Source organism: Micropterus salmoides, unplaced genomic scaffold (assembly GCF_014851395.1).
Source record: "Micropterus salmoides isolate LMB-PRFRI ecotype aquatic unplaced genomic scaffold, ASM1485139v1 Ms_hic_scaffold_21, whole genome shotgun sequence".
Taxonomy (NCBI): Eukaryota; Metazoa; Chordata; class Actinopteri; order Centrarchiformes; family Centrarchidae; genus Micropterus; species Micropterus salmoides.
The window spans coordinates 4,767,648-4,788,209 of NW_024041262.1; the positions used below are offsets into that span (position 1 = coordinate 4,767,648).

General features: G+C 40.0%; 1 protein-coding gene across 5 annotated transcripts in view; it reads left to right on the top strand.

The window, feature by feature from the left end:
- Positions 1 to 20,562, top strand: part of myocd (myocardin) — a 122,596-nt gene that overhangs the window by 13,961 nt on the left and 88,073 nt on the right. For all 5 annotated transcript variants that reach the window (XM_038735269.1, XM_038735270.1, XM_038735272.1 and 2 more), the window contains exon 2: positions 2,353 to 2,414. The gene's annotated coding sequence lies outside the window, so the exon portion shown is untranslated. The remainder of the gene's footprint in view (positions 1 to 2,352; positions 2,415 to 20,562) is intronic.

A 20,562-nucleotide genomic window follows, 5' to 3' on the forward strand; every position in this document is an offset into this window, starting at 1 on the left:
GATCCTGCTTTTGTGGCGTCTCTACGGGGGAGTCGCGGTGTGAGCCGCTATGTTGGTCTGTTGTTTTGCCCTCCAGGTCACCACGCATGTCATGTAGCTGAAAACTATGAATTAGTGACATAGACACAAACATGTGAAAATAAGGTCCAGGTTGAAAAATACCTAACTTAGCCTAAACTACTTTGTCCAAAATCAAGAATCAGTTTACTCACTGAGGAACCTCTGTAACTTTCTGAAATGTACAAACTTACATTCACACCCACATGCAGTGACTAGCTAGGCATATGGAGAAGATAAAGTGGGCAGGATGAACACATACAAAAGACTATAGCTCGATGAATTCCTTTGAGGATAGATTGTTAGAAAGTGAACATTGTTATCATTCAAGTCTTTGCAAAAGGTCCATGAGATTAGAGATAATACATCTACTACAGATCCTAGATCTTGAAACTCATTCTATAGTGACTAGGACTACTGAAAGGAAGAGTAGATGATTGAATTACTGCATCCGTGACGCACACATCAGCATATGCAGATGACAGACTGAACCCGACCAGAAGTCCCCTGGGCAAAAGTACCAGAATAAGACTGTTCTGTTGTAATGGGAGATTGTAATGTGATGTTTGGGTACACAATGTGCCTGCAATAACAATCCAAGAGGGAAGAGGTCTTGGGTTCTCCTGGTTTGAATCCTCTCAGTGTAACTTTGCCTTAAGCAGCCTGCATACATAGATCAAAATAACAGGGCTGAAAAAGACCAAAGTAAAACTGTCAAGAATGGGCACTGGTGTGGATGAATGGACATGGACGAGGCTCTGAATTCTTCCACTGGGTCATCGTCTTGTTGTTTGTATCCTGAAACAGATGTTTCACTGAATCCTTCACTCAAGGGGAAAAGGATGTGTAAGATACCAACACAAAATCACTACGTTTAAAATAGATTTGGTGTCACTACAGGATTGAAACTAAAGCTGAAGAATAATTTCCTTCTCACCCTTAAGGTTTACAAAAGATGCTCTCAGTACTAGAGTCTAAAGAGATAATGAAAATTTGCGGTTATTGCTGTTGTTGTTGGCTGTTTCTCCTAACAAAATACTCATTGCTGTCATTAAAGTAGCTGAGAGAAATCGTGGCATGACTTCATGTTAGCGTCATTTCCCTGGAAAGGTTTTGTAGTCCTCTTATCACATGGGAAAGAATTATGTTTACAGGCTCTATTAAACCACACAGGCTAGCCTTATATTTCTTCAGTAAATCAGCAACTTAATGAAGTACTATAGCTCATGCCATACAGATTATTATTTTGCCATTCAATCGGGGTGATTTGATGTGAAACCAGAATACAGCTGATGAAAAGTACTAGATCTTAATTCATCTCTGTCTTTCAGGTTATTGAAAGCCTGATATCTGCTGACCTCTTGTTCATTCTTCCAAGATACATAAAAGAATGTGCGTGCTGTGAGTGTATGTGAGTATCTCTAGTCTCAGTGTGTTTTTGTGTTTGCTTGTGCAAGATAGTAAAATCAGATGGCTTGCAAAGCCCTTAAGCAATTTAGTTCACTCCTCTGCAACCAAGCTGGACTCTAGCTAGCAGGGCCCTCCTTTGTTTCCTTCCTTGATAACACTCTGGACCAGCTTCAAACATTGAAGCTGCAGAAACCAAGTCTTCTTCAATTAACTGGAACGTAGCCATTTCCCTGTTGTACCCTCTCCCGGATCCCACTGGGACTGGCAGAGCTGTTGGCGCTCTGTGGGATCCACATTAACTGTGTGAACATTCTTGTCGTGCTATTCTGGTGTATTTATTGGCCGCTTGATTACATGCGTATTTACTTGGCAGTTTGTTGCCCCACCAGAGAGAAAGGAGAACGCGTCCAAGCATCATGATCCGCGGGACTTGTTGGAGTTTTCAGGGCTTGTGCTTTATCGCTTTGATGAGCTGTCAATCACAAGCAGAAGCTAAACAGATGGAGGCTGTTTTCAAATCCCACTCCCAACATGATGTTGATGATGAAAGATGGGGTTGAAGATGAAGTGGCTGATGCTGGTGATAGTAGTTAGAGGTCAGTCACAACTGCATTGTACCGGGAGGTGTAATTTTTTGCTCTCCCTATTTACATACATGAGGTAAGGCAGTTCAGGACCATCACTAACTATGACCTCAATGCTGAGACACACTATTGAAATCAGGTCTATGACCGTGACAACAAGAAACTAACCTTTATAGGCATCATAAAGATAGTCTTTATGGCAGAAGAGTTGTATTTGACTGCATTAGACTGTACAGGTATATCTGCGGAGTAAGTGTGTGTTTATCATGTTTAGCATTATCATTATATCTCTCCCTGACAGGTGAAGGACACCAGGCTATAACTTGAAAGAGGAATGCCAAGTGACCAGTGATCAGTAAACAGGTAAGATTTCTGTAACGTTTGTTAAAGAGCTGTATGTCGTAGATGAGAATTAAAAGAGTTTGGTGCGACAACAGTGTTATTTTACTACATTTGTATAATTATGGGTTAAACAATAGCTTTCAGAAAGTCATGCAGAACAGTTGTTTTTTATTACACTGGATTTGATAACTTTACTTTGAGTCCACAAATCCAGTTTGTATGGCTTATTTCTGACCTACAACAGTACTGCAGTTAAACCAAAAGCCTCCTCCTTCCTTTCAGTGAGAGAGCTGCATCGGAGTGGCGTAACATGAAAGCCATATTTCTAAAAGAGAGATTCTTTTACCTAAAAAGCTTTATAGAGTTGTAAAATCATATACTTTATGCATGCATTACTCAAACTGTACTTCCGGAATCATATCTTATCTCATGCCACACCAGCACAGCCCTTTGAATTGAACTGAACACACACTAGTTTCAGACATCTGCAAAGTCTTTGATTTAGGACAATACATCATATTTCAACAAGGTTCGAAGAGAAGACTAGCATCATTTATGACAACATCACTCTGTATGTTACTCGCTCAGTCACTTAGCGTTCCCTACGCAAACCTAAGGGGAAATCTTGGATTTGAAGTGCTGAGTTCACAAATGGGACTAGGTGAAGAAAGACATACTTTAACTTTGAGTCTACTTTGAATCAAACCAGACAGGCATAATCCAGGGCCAGTTACTAACCGACTCCACTGCTTTAAATGAAATGTATTAGCAAGTGATGTTGTTGAAGTATCCTGGCAAAGACGTCCAACAACTCATAATGGTCTGCTAGGTGCAAGAATTAGTTTGAGACAGATGTTATTTCAAGTTGGCTGTATAGTAGATGATTGATAATTCTCTTTGTTCAGGCATCAACGGAAAGCTTTTTGTTGTTGCGGAAACATTGTCAAATGTTTTTGTTTACCACAAAGAAATTAGTCTCCGAATAAATGCACCACGAGTTGCAGAATCGTGACTGATTTTATGTGGGTAACACCTAGTTTACAGGCTTTTGGAGGATCATGTCATCAACTTCATGTTTACTGGGTCATCCAACATGTTTCAGATGGAGCTGAATCGATTTTCAAGCACGTTTTCCAGACTTAAATGTCACTGTAAAACTGAGCTGGCCAGATGTAGTTGGGCCCTGCGAAGCTAGCCTTCAATCACTCCAACTTGAGCACACAGTTATACTACTAGTTGTAATACTTTTATATTTATGATCCTATCTATCAATGGAAACACCTTTATTACACATACATCATGTTGCTTTACCCTAGTGACCACTACATTGTACGTACCAGAGCTATTAGTTTTTTTTAGAAAAAAAAGCCCCGACATTCATTTAACATCTGAGAATGATGATGTTATAGCTAGTCTGCAGGGATTTAAACATCACTGGCCCTTGTGAAAAGTGTACTTTTTTCCACCCCATAAGCATTCCCTCCCCATAGAAGAACATGTATCAGTCTGCAGGAGCTGTTTTGGGTTGACTCTCAGTAGCACTTTTGCAGGCCTACCGTGTGCATTACCTGCTCGATGGTGTGCCTTTTGTCTGGATGAGAAAGAGTTCATGGTTGTGACATTTATTACAGCCTGTCACAGGGAAGCTCATGGGGCCTTTTTACTGTCAGGCCTCGGCAGCGTAGAGCTTATTTCCAAACTGCTTCTTGAGTCAGGAGACCTGCAACATCAAACTGGTGTCACTAAAACATCCCTCTGGTTTCTGTACGTGTATTTTATGTTAGTGGGTTTTTTTTCAATTCATTTTCCTGGAAACTATGCAAATAAGCAGTATGTATGAAACCCCTTCAATGTATGACCAACCATTCTTACCTTATCTCCTGGCACCGTTATGTTGTCAGTTTAGAGGCACTTTGGATCATGCCAGCATCATTTCCTGACCTCAGAACAGTTAATGCCTCTTATAGGACAGCACATTATTCTTCTTTAACAACTTCCTCTGGGTCAAAGGTGAACACAGAGGTCACAATGCTTCCCCATCCCAAAGGTGTATACCCAGCCATACAGCTAGATTCTTTTAAATTAAAACACATAAAAACACATTTTGAATAAGGCTAAGGGCAGGTGATAAAATCACAGCCTCTCCAAGTCTTAGGAGGGATTATGAGCTGATGATACTTCTCCCTGCTTTGATTCCTCTACTTGGGCTGAATTGCTTGACCTATGATGGAGGGGAGGACTGTCAGTGACGTCCACATGCACAGCGTTTTCACAGCCAATCGGTCGAAGGGATCAGGGAAATGATTCTATATTCTATAGCTCTATATATGGACACTTCCACTGTTTTCTTCACTTGATATTAAATTATGTCCATACATAAGGAACATTCTTTTGCTATATCTCATTTAATAATACTTAAAAGGAAAGCTGTCCCTATTTTTAGCTTTAATGTGGGAACTTCTGCACACCCTTTACACTGCTGTAATGATTCATGGCTAGGTATAAACAATTTTTTTTTTCTTTTGTTGAGCTGTGAAATTTTGGATTGAAGGAGTATAATATACAAGCTTATGAATAGGAGTGATCGGTGCCCTGTGGAGATATAAAATGCATGTTGTTTCTCTAGATTTAACAGTTGGGACTAATAGAGAACCCATTTATAGCTCTGGAAAACTGATGACTGATGAGTCACAGAAAATGCTCAGATTAATTAGTTTTCTGCTTGTGTATGATAAGTATGACATCAACAATAACCCTCAGCGCCAGTCAAGATCTTGGTTGAACACCTGATTGTTTGATTGTTGACCTGACTTTGTTTTAGTTAAAAAACGAGCAAAGTAATAAAGTTCAGATGATAGGACAGAGCCCCACTTCTTGTACCGCCTCTCAGCTGTGGGAGAAGAAAGAGACGGGAGGCTGAGTGTAGAACAAAGTGTTTCGGTTTGATGCCTGTAAATTCCCCTTGAAAGAAAAAGTCATGCAGAAGTTCATCTTAGTCAGAGTGAAGCCGTGAGAGAAGATAAGATGCTGTGCTATTCTCAAACAGCCCTGGATTCCACTTAGCATGCAATAATAGGGTTAATGTTGTTTGTTATCCTGGATTTTGGTGGCAGAGAGAGTCTGCCAAGGTAGGAATAAAGAGTCTCTCTATTCCATGCAACGTAACTTGAGCTAAACTTTGTGTTGCCATAATTTGCTTTGTCTGTGGTGTTCATTGCTATGGAGCCCTGACAAAAGGCAATAAAATATTATCAGCCAGTCAAAGATATAGCTGAACACATAAATAAATAATAAACTTAAATAACTGAAATGTAGTGTTAAAACAATTAAAAGGTTGCTAAGCAGTAAGTAGTGAGTTAGCCGCTAATGCTTATTACAATTCCTTGGACAGTTTCTGTATGTTGACAAGCAAGACAGTGCTTGCATTAATGGTTAGGAAGAAACTTTAGGAAGAAATTTTCTTTGGGTGTGTTTCTTCTCTTAAGAACCACAATGAAAACCTTTGACCTGGTCTTGGACTATATTAAGTATCATCCAGGACACTTTGTAGATGTGTGTGGTGTAATGTCTCCTTTCTCATAATGTCATAAACTAAGAGTAGAGTTAACTAGCTAACTCTGTATATTCGGTATACTAAAATGCGTTAGCTACTGTTGCAAGAGTTGCTTGGTCAATACCTCTTGGCATCCCTTTTTAACGCACTAGGTACAACCTTAGTGTCATCTCTGGACACACAGGGCTCTGCGGTCAAGTTAACAGCAATAAATATTCTAACTTAAGTTATGTAACTTAAGTTACATAAATTATATATGTTACATATTTTATGTAGGCTTTGTTACGTAGCTTAAAAAAGTCAACATTGACTATTGGTTTTACACTGGTTTAACACCCTTACCTGGGTGAATATCAGTCCCTGACCACCTCCCAAAGCAGACTTTGCCATACTTTCCTCTAAGTCACCTGACACTCAACTGACTGCTACTGCTTGACTCCAAGGGGTGTTGACCAAGCGTCCATATGCGATGACTTGGGAGTGAGACGGACTTGGCAGAGTATTTGACTAATCAGTGTTACCTGCACTGGTGTAGTTTTCAGACAAACATTAGCTGAAGCTAGGTATGTAGCTGAAAGGTTGGTGCTCAGTGTGTTTAGTTATATTTTATCAACTGACTAGAGGTTAGTATTACACTCCAGTTTCATTATTTAGCTAACTTTTATGTAATTGTTGTTTTCAGTTATATTTTGTCTGACAATCATTTTTTTTTTAAAAAGACTATGCATTTTAAGGCCTTTCAGGTGCAGGTATCTATGGCCACCCATGTTTTAGTGAAAACTGCTTTCACTTGGACCATTATTAGAACACTGTAACACTCTAGACTTCAAATAAACTGTTTTTTGGCCCTAAGAACACAACAAAAAGCAAGCTGTTCATCACTCTAAAAGGCCAAACTGAGACGGTTTCTCCATGATATCTGCCTGCCAAAGCTTTCTCATTTGTATTATCTAGGAATACACTCTGGGAATCACTCCAGCTTGTGTTTTTGATTACTTTAAGGCAAGAGCAGTACAGGATTTCATGTCCTATCCCGTGACCCATCAGATCAGTTGCCTCACCTCTAACCTCTGATCTTTTGGTCTTGAACTGCACACTGAAGTTATCCGAAACTGCACAGACCAGATTAAAGGGGATTCCCTCTGTCAGCGACCTTCTGTTTCTATTTTGTTGCTATTTTGAGGATAATCTCTGTTAATTTTTCAACTTTCCCCTTTAAAGTGACAGCCACTAAAGACCAGATAATGCAGCTGAGAGGAGGGCTGTGCCATAAAATGGACTATTTGGCACAAAATCTGTCAATTCCTCTGAGAGTTTTATTCTTCTTGTGCGTCTCGGGGATGATCTTGGAGCATCAGCGGGTGAAACATTGCCCACCCACGGAGACCTTTCTTGTGGGGAGAAGCCAGGAGCGTTGTCTCCTCTCTGGATCTCTGTGCTGTCCCCATGTAAACAGCCGCCCTGCAGCGGGAGGAGGCAGACGCAGAAAACTGTATTACTCCAGCTGACAAAGGCATTCACTTCTGAAGAATGCAAATTTAGATTGTGAACGCTCCCTTTGCTTTATCACACTGGACAAACAGTGCTGAGTTATTGGGAGGATTATGAATAATTTTTTTTCTACAGTGGAAAAAGGGAGATGTGGCCAAGACGGAGTCATCAGAGGTCCCTAAAATAGAGTGCAGTCTGAGAATGAGGCAGAGAAAGGTGAACGGCACTGGTTGGTGTGCTTCAGATAAGCCGATTCTGCTTCAGCGCCCCCAAAAAGCCTGATTCATTTCAGTGGAATCCTCACTTTTCTTTGGTGGATATAGCCTGTTTGGGTTTTCAGAGATGCTTCATCTTCGTAAGTTGTGAAGCATTTCTGTTTTCTTTTAATAAATGGTCTTTTGTGTGGTGTTTAATGTAAATGTTTTCGTTGAAGCGTACTGCGTGTGCACATGTTTACTTTGGCAATAATGGCTAGCTTGCCCTTTTTTGTTTACAGGCCTTATTGGCTCTTCACTCGCACACTTTTAATGCGATCTGCTTATTCCTCTTCTCACTCATCGCGTCTGAGACAAGTCAACAAGGCATCTCCACAGGCACGAGCACTTGTCGAACCTGCATGTAAGCACTGGCACACATGCCTACACGCAGACAAACATACGCACTCTGTCCTCTTGTTTATTAGCGATGTAAATAGAGATACTCGGGGATGGCCTTTTCATTTATTCTGCTCAAATCTCCACAGACAGTTAAGCATGGTTCCCATGACAGGGTCGCAACAGCGTGGTGGGCGGCTCTTGCCAGCCCCTTTATTTTATTTTAGACCAGAGACTCATGGGAAAGCTATTTTGAGACCTTTTCCTGTCGGCCTCAGAAAACAGTGCCAGTGGTTTGTTAACAGGTGCAATGTGGCCAGAAGGATTTTTAAAATAGCTTTGTTTTTACCCAACAGTTTCGCATAGCTTTTGTTTGTTTGGTTTCTGTTTCAGTGTGTAGAGGAGAGCGCCCGCACATCTTATGGTTTTCTCCATAGATGTACTGATCACATGTAAGTCAGAGGATGTTACAGCAGCAGAACATTGTCATTTTACATCAGCTGTAAGTTGTAAGTTGTAGCCAATAAGTTGTTAATGGTCAATAAATTATTTACTAATGCTTTATAAAGTAGCTATAAGCCTTAGAAAAGAAAAGCTTTTTCTTCTATTCAATTCATCAAGTAAGGCCAGTTCAGTGGACCATTTGACCTTTTACCCTATAGAAATGATGGAACCCATGCACATTTAATAATGGATTACTTACAATTTTAAATGCATTGTTTCCAAATAGAAAGAGCAAACATCTGGCAACAGGGATTTTTCTCAAAACCTGGGAAGCCAAAAGTACTAAAAGTATTAGTCAAATGATTTAGCAATCTTTAAAAAAAGTAAAAAAGTTTTACAAATAGTTAAATTTTCCCCAAAAAATACAGCAAAAACATTAAACAGTGTCAAAAAGCAGTGGTCCCCAACCATCTTTTCTTGCAACACCTGAAGAGGTGCATGCAGTATTTCATCAGAAAAAGCCAGCAAATATTTGACAGAAGTCACGTTTTTGAAAGAACTTTTTTCATCGCTTATCTCCCTTGTGACCCTCCGGATTTATCTTGAGACTGCCTGGGGGCCATTAATTGGTAATCAGTGCATACAGTGACATACAGTGTGTGTATTTATGAGAATTAATTTTCAAAGCACAGAGGTCACTTTGCCTCTCAAATGACTGACAGCTTTAAAATAGCGAAATACTGCCAGGAATGTTCTAGTATGTACTGTAAATAACAAAATACTAATACAGAGATTAAAATTGAAATACATGCGCACAAATGTTTAATTGCCTGGGGTGCATGCGTCTAATACAAACTGTTATAAACACATGAATACATACAAACATAGGCCCACATATTTTATACTGTATGCTTATATAAGCACCACGCACATACACATGTAATGTACTTGCAAACTCACATTCCATCATACTCCTACCTGCAGCTGAGTATTAAATAATATCAGGTTACTCTGACTGACAGACACACACAATCTTCAGCTACATCTATAAAGGTACTGACTACATCCTAGTGCACAATAATGTTGAAACCAAAAGGCAAAAAACAGCACTAATGGTGGAGGAAGTATTCAGAGTCTTGACTTCATTACAATTGAATTCTAACATTGAGAATGGTACTAGCAACTACAAGGAACTTTCCTTTTGTGTTGACTTTGGCGGACGCTGTGAACATTTTTTGGTGAGGTTTAGGCACCAAAACCACTATTACTGTCACATTATCAAATTGTTTTGAATTTAAATTTTTTATAAATAGCTGTTTGCAGGATGCATAGCGATGAGTTCATGTATCTATTTGTGACTACGTAAGATTAGCATCTGTAATATGACGATGGTGAAACAAAGTAAACTTTCTTTTAGTAACTTTCACCTAGGTTACATGTATGCTTGGTATAAGTTATTTTGTTGAGAAAGTTTTTAACATTCCCTAATAATCTTATGTCTTTATGATAATAAGCCAGCTGCAAGATATAGCTCAGTAGCAAAGCCAAATGTTACGTTACAAGCCAGTTGTATTACAGTAATATCCACTGTGACCTATACCTCCTTAGACTGTACACAGCAACATAAAACATACATATTACATACCTGTCTAGGAGGAAGAGGGCCAATTTCAATCTAATAATAACCGAGAAGTTTGTGTGTTCTATCACTGTCCCTTTTTCTCTTTGCTAATCCTGCCCCAGTGTAAGCAGTAACCACAAAATAAAACATCAGTAATAAAATTCTAATAAAAATCTCCTTCTGCTTCCTTTGAACTGGCTAACACAGAAAATACAGGCTCTTCAGGTACGTGAATTTCTCACACATTTCATATGGGACTAATGATTATTTCTGTACTATTTCCATTCTATTGAAAAATCTGCCGGCGGAAAATGCCGTCACAATTACCCAGAGCCCAGCTCTTTGACAACTTTACAATGTTTGCTTTGTCCAACCAGCAGTCTAATCCTCAAAATGATAAAATTAAAGTTATTAGGATAATTAAAAGTTAAAGCAGAAAATTCCTATATTTTGGAAGCAATGAAATGTTTTGTTTGGCATATTCACATAAAAAAAAATGATTATCAAATTAGTTGCTTATTCATACCATTCTACTTGCATATACTGTTGGGTTGTAATTTTTACTACTAGTAACTAAATCTGGCAAATAATTTTAGTGATGTAGAAAGGACAATATTTCCCTGAAAACAGAACAGTTAAGTAAAAGTACAGTACTTGATTTAGTGTTGTTAGTTACATTCCACCGCTGCAAGGCACTAGCTTAAAAGCAATAAAGAACACAAGGTAGTGTGACAGGCCAATAGACAGAAGCAAGGGTGGGCCTGCCAGTGAGAGAAGGATTGAGTGAGAGATTGAAAGGAAAGAGAGTCCCGTCTTTGGGAGCAGGACGACCCATGTGACTCGGCCGTCCCCTCTTTGTTTTTCCCACACAGTCTGACTTGACCGGAGCTATATCCACACCATCACATTCACATTCACAAGGGCCTCTGTCTGCAAACTTCCCCCTACTTATGATTCATAGCTCAGTGAAGGGCACGATGTTTGCTTATGGTACGACCAGCTGCACATGGCATCACCAGCGCATTTTTTTCGACAGCGCCGCTCAAAATATAGTGGTCGCTCCCTCCTTCTGCTCAAACCCACGGAGCATCGAAGGACTGATCGTGCTGATATTTGTAACTTTCTCAGGATGATTTCATTTTTTAGGGTCATGAACACGCTTTCCATCATTTTGCATGTTCACGTTGATTGCACTTATGGTTATATTCTATATATACTGACTGCAGCCTCTGGTTCTGTACATGAGGGGCTATGGGAATTATCAGATAGCATGGTCTCATATTATGAAAAATTACCTTTTCTAGATGCTGTTGCCATGGAAACAGGTGTACTTGGCGTGTGTTCAATTTGTATACAGCGTAGCCCCATGCTACACAAAAATAGTAAATGAAATCAGGCATTAAATCAAGCCTGTTTATTTTTATTAAGTATGTCTGACCTTTCACTGTGCACGATACACACAAGTTTCCCACAGAGGTTCACTGTTGTACTGTGCCGGTATTCGTGCACGTCCTTGTTTGATTTTTTAAAGAATTGTCTTAGCTGCTGCCTTCCAGCTTTCCAGCTGCCTTCCAAAAAGGCACTTGTCAATCAGAGGTATTGATCCTTTTTTATTCTGGGCTACGTTGTGCTCATGTGGTGCATATGTTGTGCTCATGTGGAGTGGCTGTGGCTCAGGAGGTAGAGCGGGTTGCCTGTTAATCGGAAGGTCGGCAGTTCAATCCCGGCTCCTCCAGGCTGCATGTCGAAATATCCTTGGGATATGAACGTCTGTTTGAGCACTTAGGCTCAGTGAATGAATGGTGAATGCAGATGTAGTGTGAAAGGTGCTATATAAGTTCAGAACATTTACATATCCCTGCATGAAGTTGTGTTTAATCCAGTGAGCACATACATAGAGAAAACCATGGCACAGGTACTGTTCCAGCATAGAAGTACTGGTTGGTTTATGTCTGTAACAGAATCAGAGCACTTGTACTTACTATTACAAACAGCTGGGTTCTATTTCTATAATAATAACAATAATAGAATAGAATTTATATAGCACATGCAGTACTCAAAAACTCTTATATCAAAAATAATTATATAGTAAAATTAAGCACAAAATAATTTTTGTAAATGCACCATTATTTTCCATATTATATTGTAGATATATGGTCCAGACTGCAAACAATCGTACAGATAGCAATGAAACAAACTGAGCAATCTCAGAAAATGTGGCTTATGCATTGCTGTACATATTGGTATGCTGGTTTATACATCTAATCCCATATTTTTAGCACAGCACAACAAAAGACTGTTATGAAGATGTTACATGGTGTTTTGCAGTGGTGCTGTATTGACCTCCAGTTCAAACCAACAGAAAACCTTTTGTTAGATTCTGTCAGTTTTTGTCCTGTTCTTTTGCTCACATTATATTGTAGGCCAGCATGCAGTGTGGGTTTGCCACTTTTTCCAACAATACCTTGTTTATCTTGGTTGTAATTAAAAAGAAAAGTACAACAACAGTTTTTTTTGTTTTAGATTTTTTCTGTGCGTGTGCACCCAGTTGTTGTAGGTGTTGTTAAAGGCCTGTTCACATCAGAACATGGTACAGCAAAATTAATCTGCCCGTCTTTGCAAAATATTTGGTTCTAGAAGTTTGGTGACAAAGGGACTATACTGCTGTAGCAGGCAGGCTACGTGCTTACTTGCTAGCCAGCCAAGCTAGTGCTGGTCAGTCACAATGGCTTGCACAGAGTTTCTGCAGCTGCCATTTTGTTCACAAGACTGGACTGGGACAAAAAATCGGCCCTGGTATTTTTTTACCAAGGCGGCCCACTAATTGGTTGGACACCCCTCACCATTCACCAATCTTCCATTTACTGTGACGAAACACTTAGCCCATGAGATGCATTGCACAAGATTGGGGCCATGATAACAAGACAAGAATATATTTTAATAGGCCCACTATTTAGAAATGTACTGATGAAATAGTTGATAGGGGGGTCTCAAGAAACAGAGAGCAGAGAGGATGGGGGCAAAAAGAGATGTGATTGGGCTGGCCCAGTGTCAGTACAGAAAATTACCCAACTGGCCGCTGTCCATGGTTTATGGGCCGATCGTTGCACCATTTTTTAAAAAGAGTTTTATAACAACATAATTTACGGTACACCGGCCCCAAAGGTGTGTCTGCCCATCGGGCATTTGTCTGGTATGCCAGATTGCCAATCCAGCCCTGATTGTAAACCATTTTGTTCAGCAAAATGTTATTGACGAGGGAAAATAAAGTCTGGCTTGGTTGCGGGACAAGTTCCCACAATTTCTGAAAAAAAACATATTTGTGCCCTTGACTCCCATCTAATAAATGTCCATAGCTCAAACCATAGCTCTTTCATAGAGCAGTTATATACTCTGGAAACAGTGAACGATTTTCAATTCTGTAGCCACAGATGATGTCTAACATCCATAATGAAATGTGCAGTACAGCATACAGTAGTCTGGACTGTTAAGTAACAACATTAGAAATATAAGCATTTGAAATTTGATAACAAATTGCTTGAAATTGTTCTTTAGTTCCAAAGAAACTGATTGTGTTACTTTGTGTTTACTGTTGTTTATGTTTTACTGGCCAGTATGTGCTACTATGACCTTATGTACTGTAAATTTGAAAATCAGAAATTTTTGCCTTTCATTGACCTCTGTTTTAGACAAAGTCAGTCCCCTTGAGAGCCAGCATGGTAGAGGGTATGTGTCATGCCAAGCCAACATGGCATTTTGGCAGAACCTCCTCCCTCTGGTCCTCCGCTCCCCCCCAGGACCTCTCGAGAACATGGACCCAGCTTGTTTCCCATCTTCAGGGCCACAAACAGAACCAAACAAAATATGTTGCATTGCGCTGCCAAAAAGCCCATCATGTAACGTCACCCCTACAGCAACCGCCGCTATTACAGCTGTGTGTCCGTCAGACACGCCCGCGGTCACTGTCCCAGAATTTATAGGGGCTTTCCCCGCGGCCTGGGCAGCTATTTCCATCCACTGTCCTCCACCCCCACGCCAGCAGCCTCTGGGAGCCCCTGGGAGCCTCCCTCATGTTGGCATTAGCCCAGAAGCATTTTGTTTAGCTTTTTTTTTTAAATCATTACTGGCCGTCACGTAATCTTAAGAGAGATAATTGGATGAGCCCGAGACTTCTAGAGCCAAGTAAACAGACAGTGTGAAAGTTCACGTGGAGCCGCTGGACATCATATTGGATTTAGAAGGCTGATACTCACAGAAGTGATTTGTCAGTCCCCAGCGTCTTGGCCCTCATGACACAATCACTGTCTGTTGAGGCACATAGCATGGGATTTCCCATACATTCATCTGGCTGTGATAGCAGCAGATCTGATAAGGGAATACTAATGTCCCTTATCAACCTTAGAATGTCTCAATACGTTTTCTCTCTTTTAGGATCTGTGTGAACTGGCTCAGTGAAGCCTATGATCTATGAAATATGTGGTCTCATGTGATTATATTAGAAGAATAATAGAATAGGCTCTTGACTGGAATGATGTGTTAAGGGTTTTCTGTCTCCATTGCTGTGTTAGTTCTTGGCTTCAGCTAAATGTTGCAGTCTAAAGGCACCAAAACCTCAGATTGTGACATATATCAAATTTAAAATCACTCTTGGGGCATTATTGCCATTCAACAATTTGTAGCACAAATCATAGCATTATGTCATTACGCTTTGCAAATCAGTGAATCAGAGCCTGACCACAGGCCAGACCACAACTGCTGCTTCCAATCGACCCCTCTTGAGACTCACACGTACACGCCCCCGCACACAGAAGACAGGAAAAGAAAGGGACGAAGTGTCACAGCGAGGGGAGGGAGTGAGGAAAAGGCAGAAATAAGAAGTAAAGTCCAAGGCAATGAACAAGGGCCAGAAGGTCAGATTTGGACAGAAAAGAAGAAGACATGAAGTCCAGCAGCAGAGAGGTTCAGGAGTGGAACCAGCAGGCTAAGTGGAGGTATTTTGAGTACAGGAACACAGTGTGATTCCCCCGTCTGTCTCTCGTCCTCTAGGGGGTCTTGGGATGGGAGAGGCATATGGGATGCTGTGTTCCCAGCCCAGGATCCGGGGCAGGAAACCTCCCCTGCATTTCTTGGCTGTCCTGTCTGCTCAGTCCGTCTGGTGTTGGCCCACCTCAAACCTTGCCCCCGCAGACCCCAGGCCTAGAGACCACAGCATGTCTTGTCTTTGTTACAGGGGCTGACCTTAAGTCATATCCTGCTCTTGGAATGAGACGGTGACTAAAGCTGAGAGGAGAGAGAGAAAAAGTCAGGGTGATTAGATGTGAATCAGAGCAGTGTTCGATTTTGCAGTTTTGCCATCTGAACTGACTTGGTAGATTTAACTTGAAAGTGTTAATTCCCAGAGTTAGTTGAAAACTGTGGCCCTGGCTGGCTTTTATGTTTGCAGCGGATTTCAGATCATTTTAATGTGTAACTCAACCAGCTCATGATAGATATGCCCCAGGCGCAGAAAAACATACTTAACACAGCAAAACAAAGGTAGGATTTATGCACTATTATTAGTATTTTTAAATACTATTTTTACTTTTACAAGATGAAGCCTGGAAAACATTTCTCGGGTAAACATCCCCGTATCCAACAAGGAGCACCGCAGAGCCAAGAACGTTAACCTAAACTCTGATGTAGTGCTCATTATGAACAGGAGAATTTTCAAAGCTGTCGTCCCTCAACGTATGTAGTTAGCTTATGTATGCTACATCTTGGTCTTGGAAGAAATGCTATGCTACTGTTACGCTACTTATACTACTTTGTAGGCTATTAAGCTATTTGGGCAGTCGGGCTAACATTTGCAGCTTACAATAGAGCAGACAAACATGCTGTATAATCTATTCTTCACTTTTGCTCTTGCCCCATACACACCGCTTTGGCACATGGAGAACTGCAAACTTGACAAAACTCAACAGACCTGCGCTGTCCAGTTACGCTTGCTGAGCTATGATTGGATTATTGCTCCACAGGAGTGGATACATAAGCCATCCAGATCTATTCTCCACTTTGGTTTAACCCATGCTTTTCTAATTATGTGTAGTTTGGGGTTTTCCAGTATTAACACGTCTACCTGTGTTTTGACTGCAGACTTAAATGCAACTCAGTGGCTGACAGACGTCAACTGGGGTCTTCCTTGAGAAAATCAGTTGCACATGTTGACTGCTCATATCAGCTGAAAACATTCCCTTTGTCCCACTGTCACTCTGACTGTTAGGGATGTTAGGAATGCGTAGTGACCAAAATATGTCAGAGGTTGTGGTTAATGGTGCCTCGGGGTGGAATATGTGGTTTGTCACCTCTGCTTTCACTTATGGTGACCTTCTTCTCAGACCAAAATACAGAGAGAGAAGATCAGAGGGTGGGAGGGGAGGGAGAGGGGTGAGAAGGAAACTGGAGAGATTAGGAATGGCCAGTACGTAGCCCTGACTCAGTGTGTCATGTAGTCTGCTGTAAATGAATTTGGGTTATGGTGGCATTTCTTTTATCAGTTAATGTTTATTATTTGTATAGAACATCATTTAACATTATTTACCTTTCAAGATTTCCTTTTTTGTGGTTGACGGTGGGAGAAAAACGATTTTGCAGCAGTTTGCTTAATCTTAATTGAGATCGCCTACATTCTGACTTGGAAGTATTTCTCTTTAATTTTAATAGTGATTCTTCCAGTAAAAATCTGTGTAGATTTAAGGCCAGAACAAAAGGTTTTTCGAGTTACATTGTCTGTTGTGTGACAAGTTTTGCTACTAACTAAAAAGGATACTAACTAAATGACTAAATACATTGTCTCTCATTGCCTTTTAAAAAGGCCTATTTCACTTTTCTGATTCGATGCCAATATTGGCAGGATGGGGCCCTTCATACCATTTTTAATCACTATTACAAAAGTGATCCATAGGACTGTTTCTGCCACCACCATGTTGAGGTTTGTTTAGGTTTAGGTAGGGCTGGGATATAAAACAATAATGATAATTATCACGATATATTTTTTCTCACTAACAATATAACAAATGCTCAATAAATGTTTGATTTAAGTCATTTGAATCACAAACAAATTAGCACTTAATTGTGACATATATATATATATATATATATAGTTGAGGAATAGAGATAGAGGAAAGATTCACTTAATTTTTCTCATGCATATTTGTTTGATAGGGGGTTGATTTTATCATAGTTGTTTTGAATGTTCTACCTAAGATTTGTGAAGTGACCCCCTGCTTGACATCTTTTGACTATAAAGAAAACTTTAAAACCACAATTAACCATCTGGTTTCTTCAACATGCACAAAAAACAGCCTTTAAACTTAACCTAAGAAATAAGGATATCCCAGCACTAGGTACATCTCGTTAGGGAACAACAATTCCAACAAGGCAAGGGAGCGTCTGTTGTCATGGTTAGAGAATAAAGACTTGGTGAAGGTTGGGGAACGTTTGGGGAACGTTTGGGGAAGAAATGTTGACTGTTGGTAGGAAACAGGAAACAAACAGTGGTCTCCCATGTCAGAGCCTAATGTTTTGTTGACACATCCAGCCGCCCTGACCTCCTCCTTACAAAGTTTCAAGGCTTTTTTTAACAACCAACAACTTTGACAGATGAGTCATGATTTATACAACCCCTTCCTTGTCAGGAAAATGTATGTCTAATTCATATTTAGACATTTGCACAAATATACTGTCCTTTTTTTTCTTGGGTGGACAGTCTTATGATTCTTTTACAGTGAGGGGTGTACTAGCAAAAGGTCAGGATAGGTAGAATAGGCAGCAGAGCAGGGGGCTGGTGATGAGAAAGACCCAAAGGGAGGGAGCTTCTAAAGTTCAAAGCAGGCCACCTCAAGGCAGAAGAAGGGAAAATACATGATCTACAGGGCATGCAACACCAGTCCAGGAGGCAGGAGAGAACTTGGAGAGGTCCAACTGAAAGAGGCTGAGAATCCTTGAGGGCAAACGAGGGATTAAAGTGGACAGCTCTGGACGGGGCTGCGGAGCGTGTGCGCCATAATTGAATTTCACGCTCGCTGCCTTCTTCTGAAGTCGTGTAGCAAAGCGATCATTTGAAAAGAAAGCTATTAGTCAAGCCCTCTGCTAAGCTCAGAGCTGTGCCATAGGAAATCTGGGATTAACCAGGCAGCAGGCTTCGGTGTACTCCGTCAAAACACGCACACACAAGTGTCACGATGAGCCGCAGGAATGGAGGGACAGCAACAGTGTATTTTGCGTCGTAAAACGGTGATAAACACACATCACCTTCACTGTGAATGCTTGAGCTCTATATTTGTCATCTTTCATCTTGCTTTGGTTAGAGTTCAGACATTGTAAACAGTGTTTATTTTACCTTGCCTCCTGTGTTTGCATACAGCATCAGATAGCCAACATGTTTTCCACTACAGTGAAAGCTAACAATGCCAACTTCATCTGATGAATTACCTTCAAATGTACAACTCCAGGCCCGAAAACAGGGGATCCACAGGTCTTGAAACGTGTTAGAAAGAATTAAATTTAGCTATCTCAAAAAGATATCAGATGTTAAAAGCTTTACACTAAATTTACAAAAACTCTAACTTTTTTTTTTTTAAGCGACCCATATGTTTTAATGTTGGTCATGAAATGTTTTGGTATCATACTGTGGGCCTTTGAGAGGACTTACACACCCCTAAACTAAAAGTGGTATTGTTGTGACACCGGATTGTGCAGCAGGAGGCTGCTCAATCCTTTTTTGCGGTCACTGCTGCTAGCTACAGCTCATCATGTTCATTTTAGCAAAACACTTAAATGGACTTAAATGAATGAATCATTTTTCAGCAGTCAGTTCATTCATTTCATCCATTTTCTGTCACTTCTGAATTAATTATATTGTTAGGAATTATTGTTGAATACTGCTGGGAAGTACTGAGAAAAAACTAATAAATATAAATATAAGTTTTGTTTTTATCTTTTTACCTGTGCTATGATGTGGCAACCCTCTGGTGGTAATTGAGCTGCACCAACTTATCAGGATTCATGGGGGAGCTCTTGTTATTAAGTATGAATTTTGTTTTTCACTAATACCAAGCAAAATAATATTGTGGATTGTAACTATTCACAGTTAATGTTACTTTGATGTAATATATACTATGTTCCCCACTATGTTCCCCTGTCCATCTTGTTTCTTTGTCAGTTTCTCAGTGTGCTCACTGCTTGTGCCTGTTGCTAATTTGGACCTCATCAGTTCATAGCAGCTACTTTGTTTTGTTTTTTGCCCAGTTAAATGTGTTTGTATTTGAGTTAAATTAATTGGTTTGTCTTGGACATTGCGAATTGGACATTCAGGCTCCACTGTGTCTCAGGGGCCTGCCTTTCTTGGTCCCTCACAAGTCACTTCATTACACCAACAGTCTCAGTCTTATATCTTTATTTTGAAAGCGACAGAGCCAATTTGGACCGTGTGAAACAGCTTCATCAAAATATGCAGCAGTTGTAATTTCCTTCTGTAGAAGAAAACTAAAAATGTTTATTATTAATTGGCCACACCATTAATTATTAATGGTGTGGCCCACTGTTGCAGATCTGACAAAGCTAAGAAATACAATCTGCTCATAGTTTCAACAGAAGTAGATTTAATGAAAAAAGTTTGAGCTGATAGTGGGAATTAATATTGACTTTTAATGTTGTGTGAAAAACCTCATGATTGCTCCAGAGCAAACAGTGATGAAGCTCAATAATCATAATAATAATCATTAACTAATTGTTTGTATGAATGAATGTTATAATTTTGTTTTGCAGGGTTTGTTTGTAATTCTTTTCTAAAATAACATTTTTATTGTTTCTTAAAACAGAAATGGTTGATTGGCAGGTATGGGAGCGATAAAGAACGACCAGAATGGAGCAATTATTCAGCTATTTTCAGATGACGAGAATCTTCTGTCAGGCAACATCTTAAACTTCCTTTCTTCTGACTTCCACACACACAGAGAGCTACAGCACGCTCTCGCTAAACACTGACTGGCATGTGCAGTAAAGTAAGAGAGCTCTCATGAAGTAGAGCAATGCTGTTTATTTTGTTTTGCAGAATGAGAGAAAATAAACATTGTAATGGCATAATTAATCAAAGACAGCACTGTTGCTTTTCACTTCCATTGTCCCAGAACCTACAGCAGCACAGATTACACTGTTACATAGCAGTGTTGTGATGTTATTATGGGTTGCCATTTTTTGATCAGCTGTGAACTTACTGTACAGTAGAGGAATAGTAGACATTTGAACCTGGATATATCTTTTCACATAGACTCTAAAAATGGGAGTAAAAAAAGTTGGGAAAACTCAAAATTTCATGGCAACAAATTTCATGAGAAAAATAAATGGTATTAAAAATGTCTTGAGTTAAATGTAATATGTTTGCCCAACTTAGAATATATTATATTAATATTTGCTTGTATTACCTCGCCC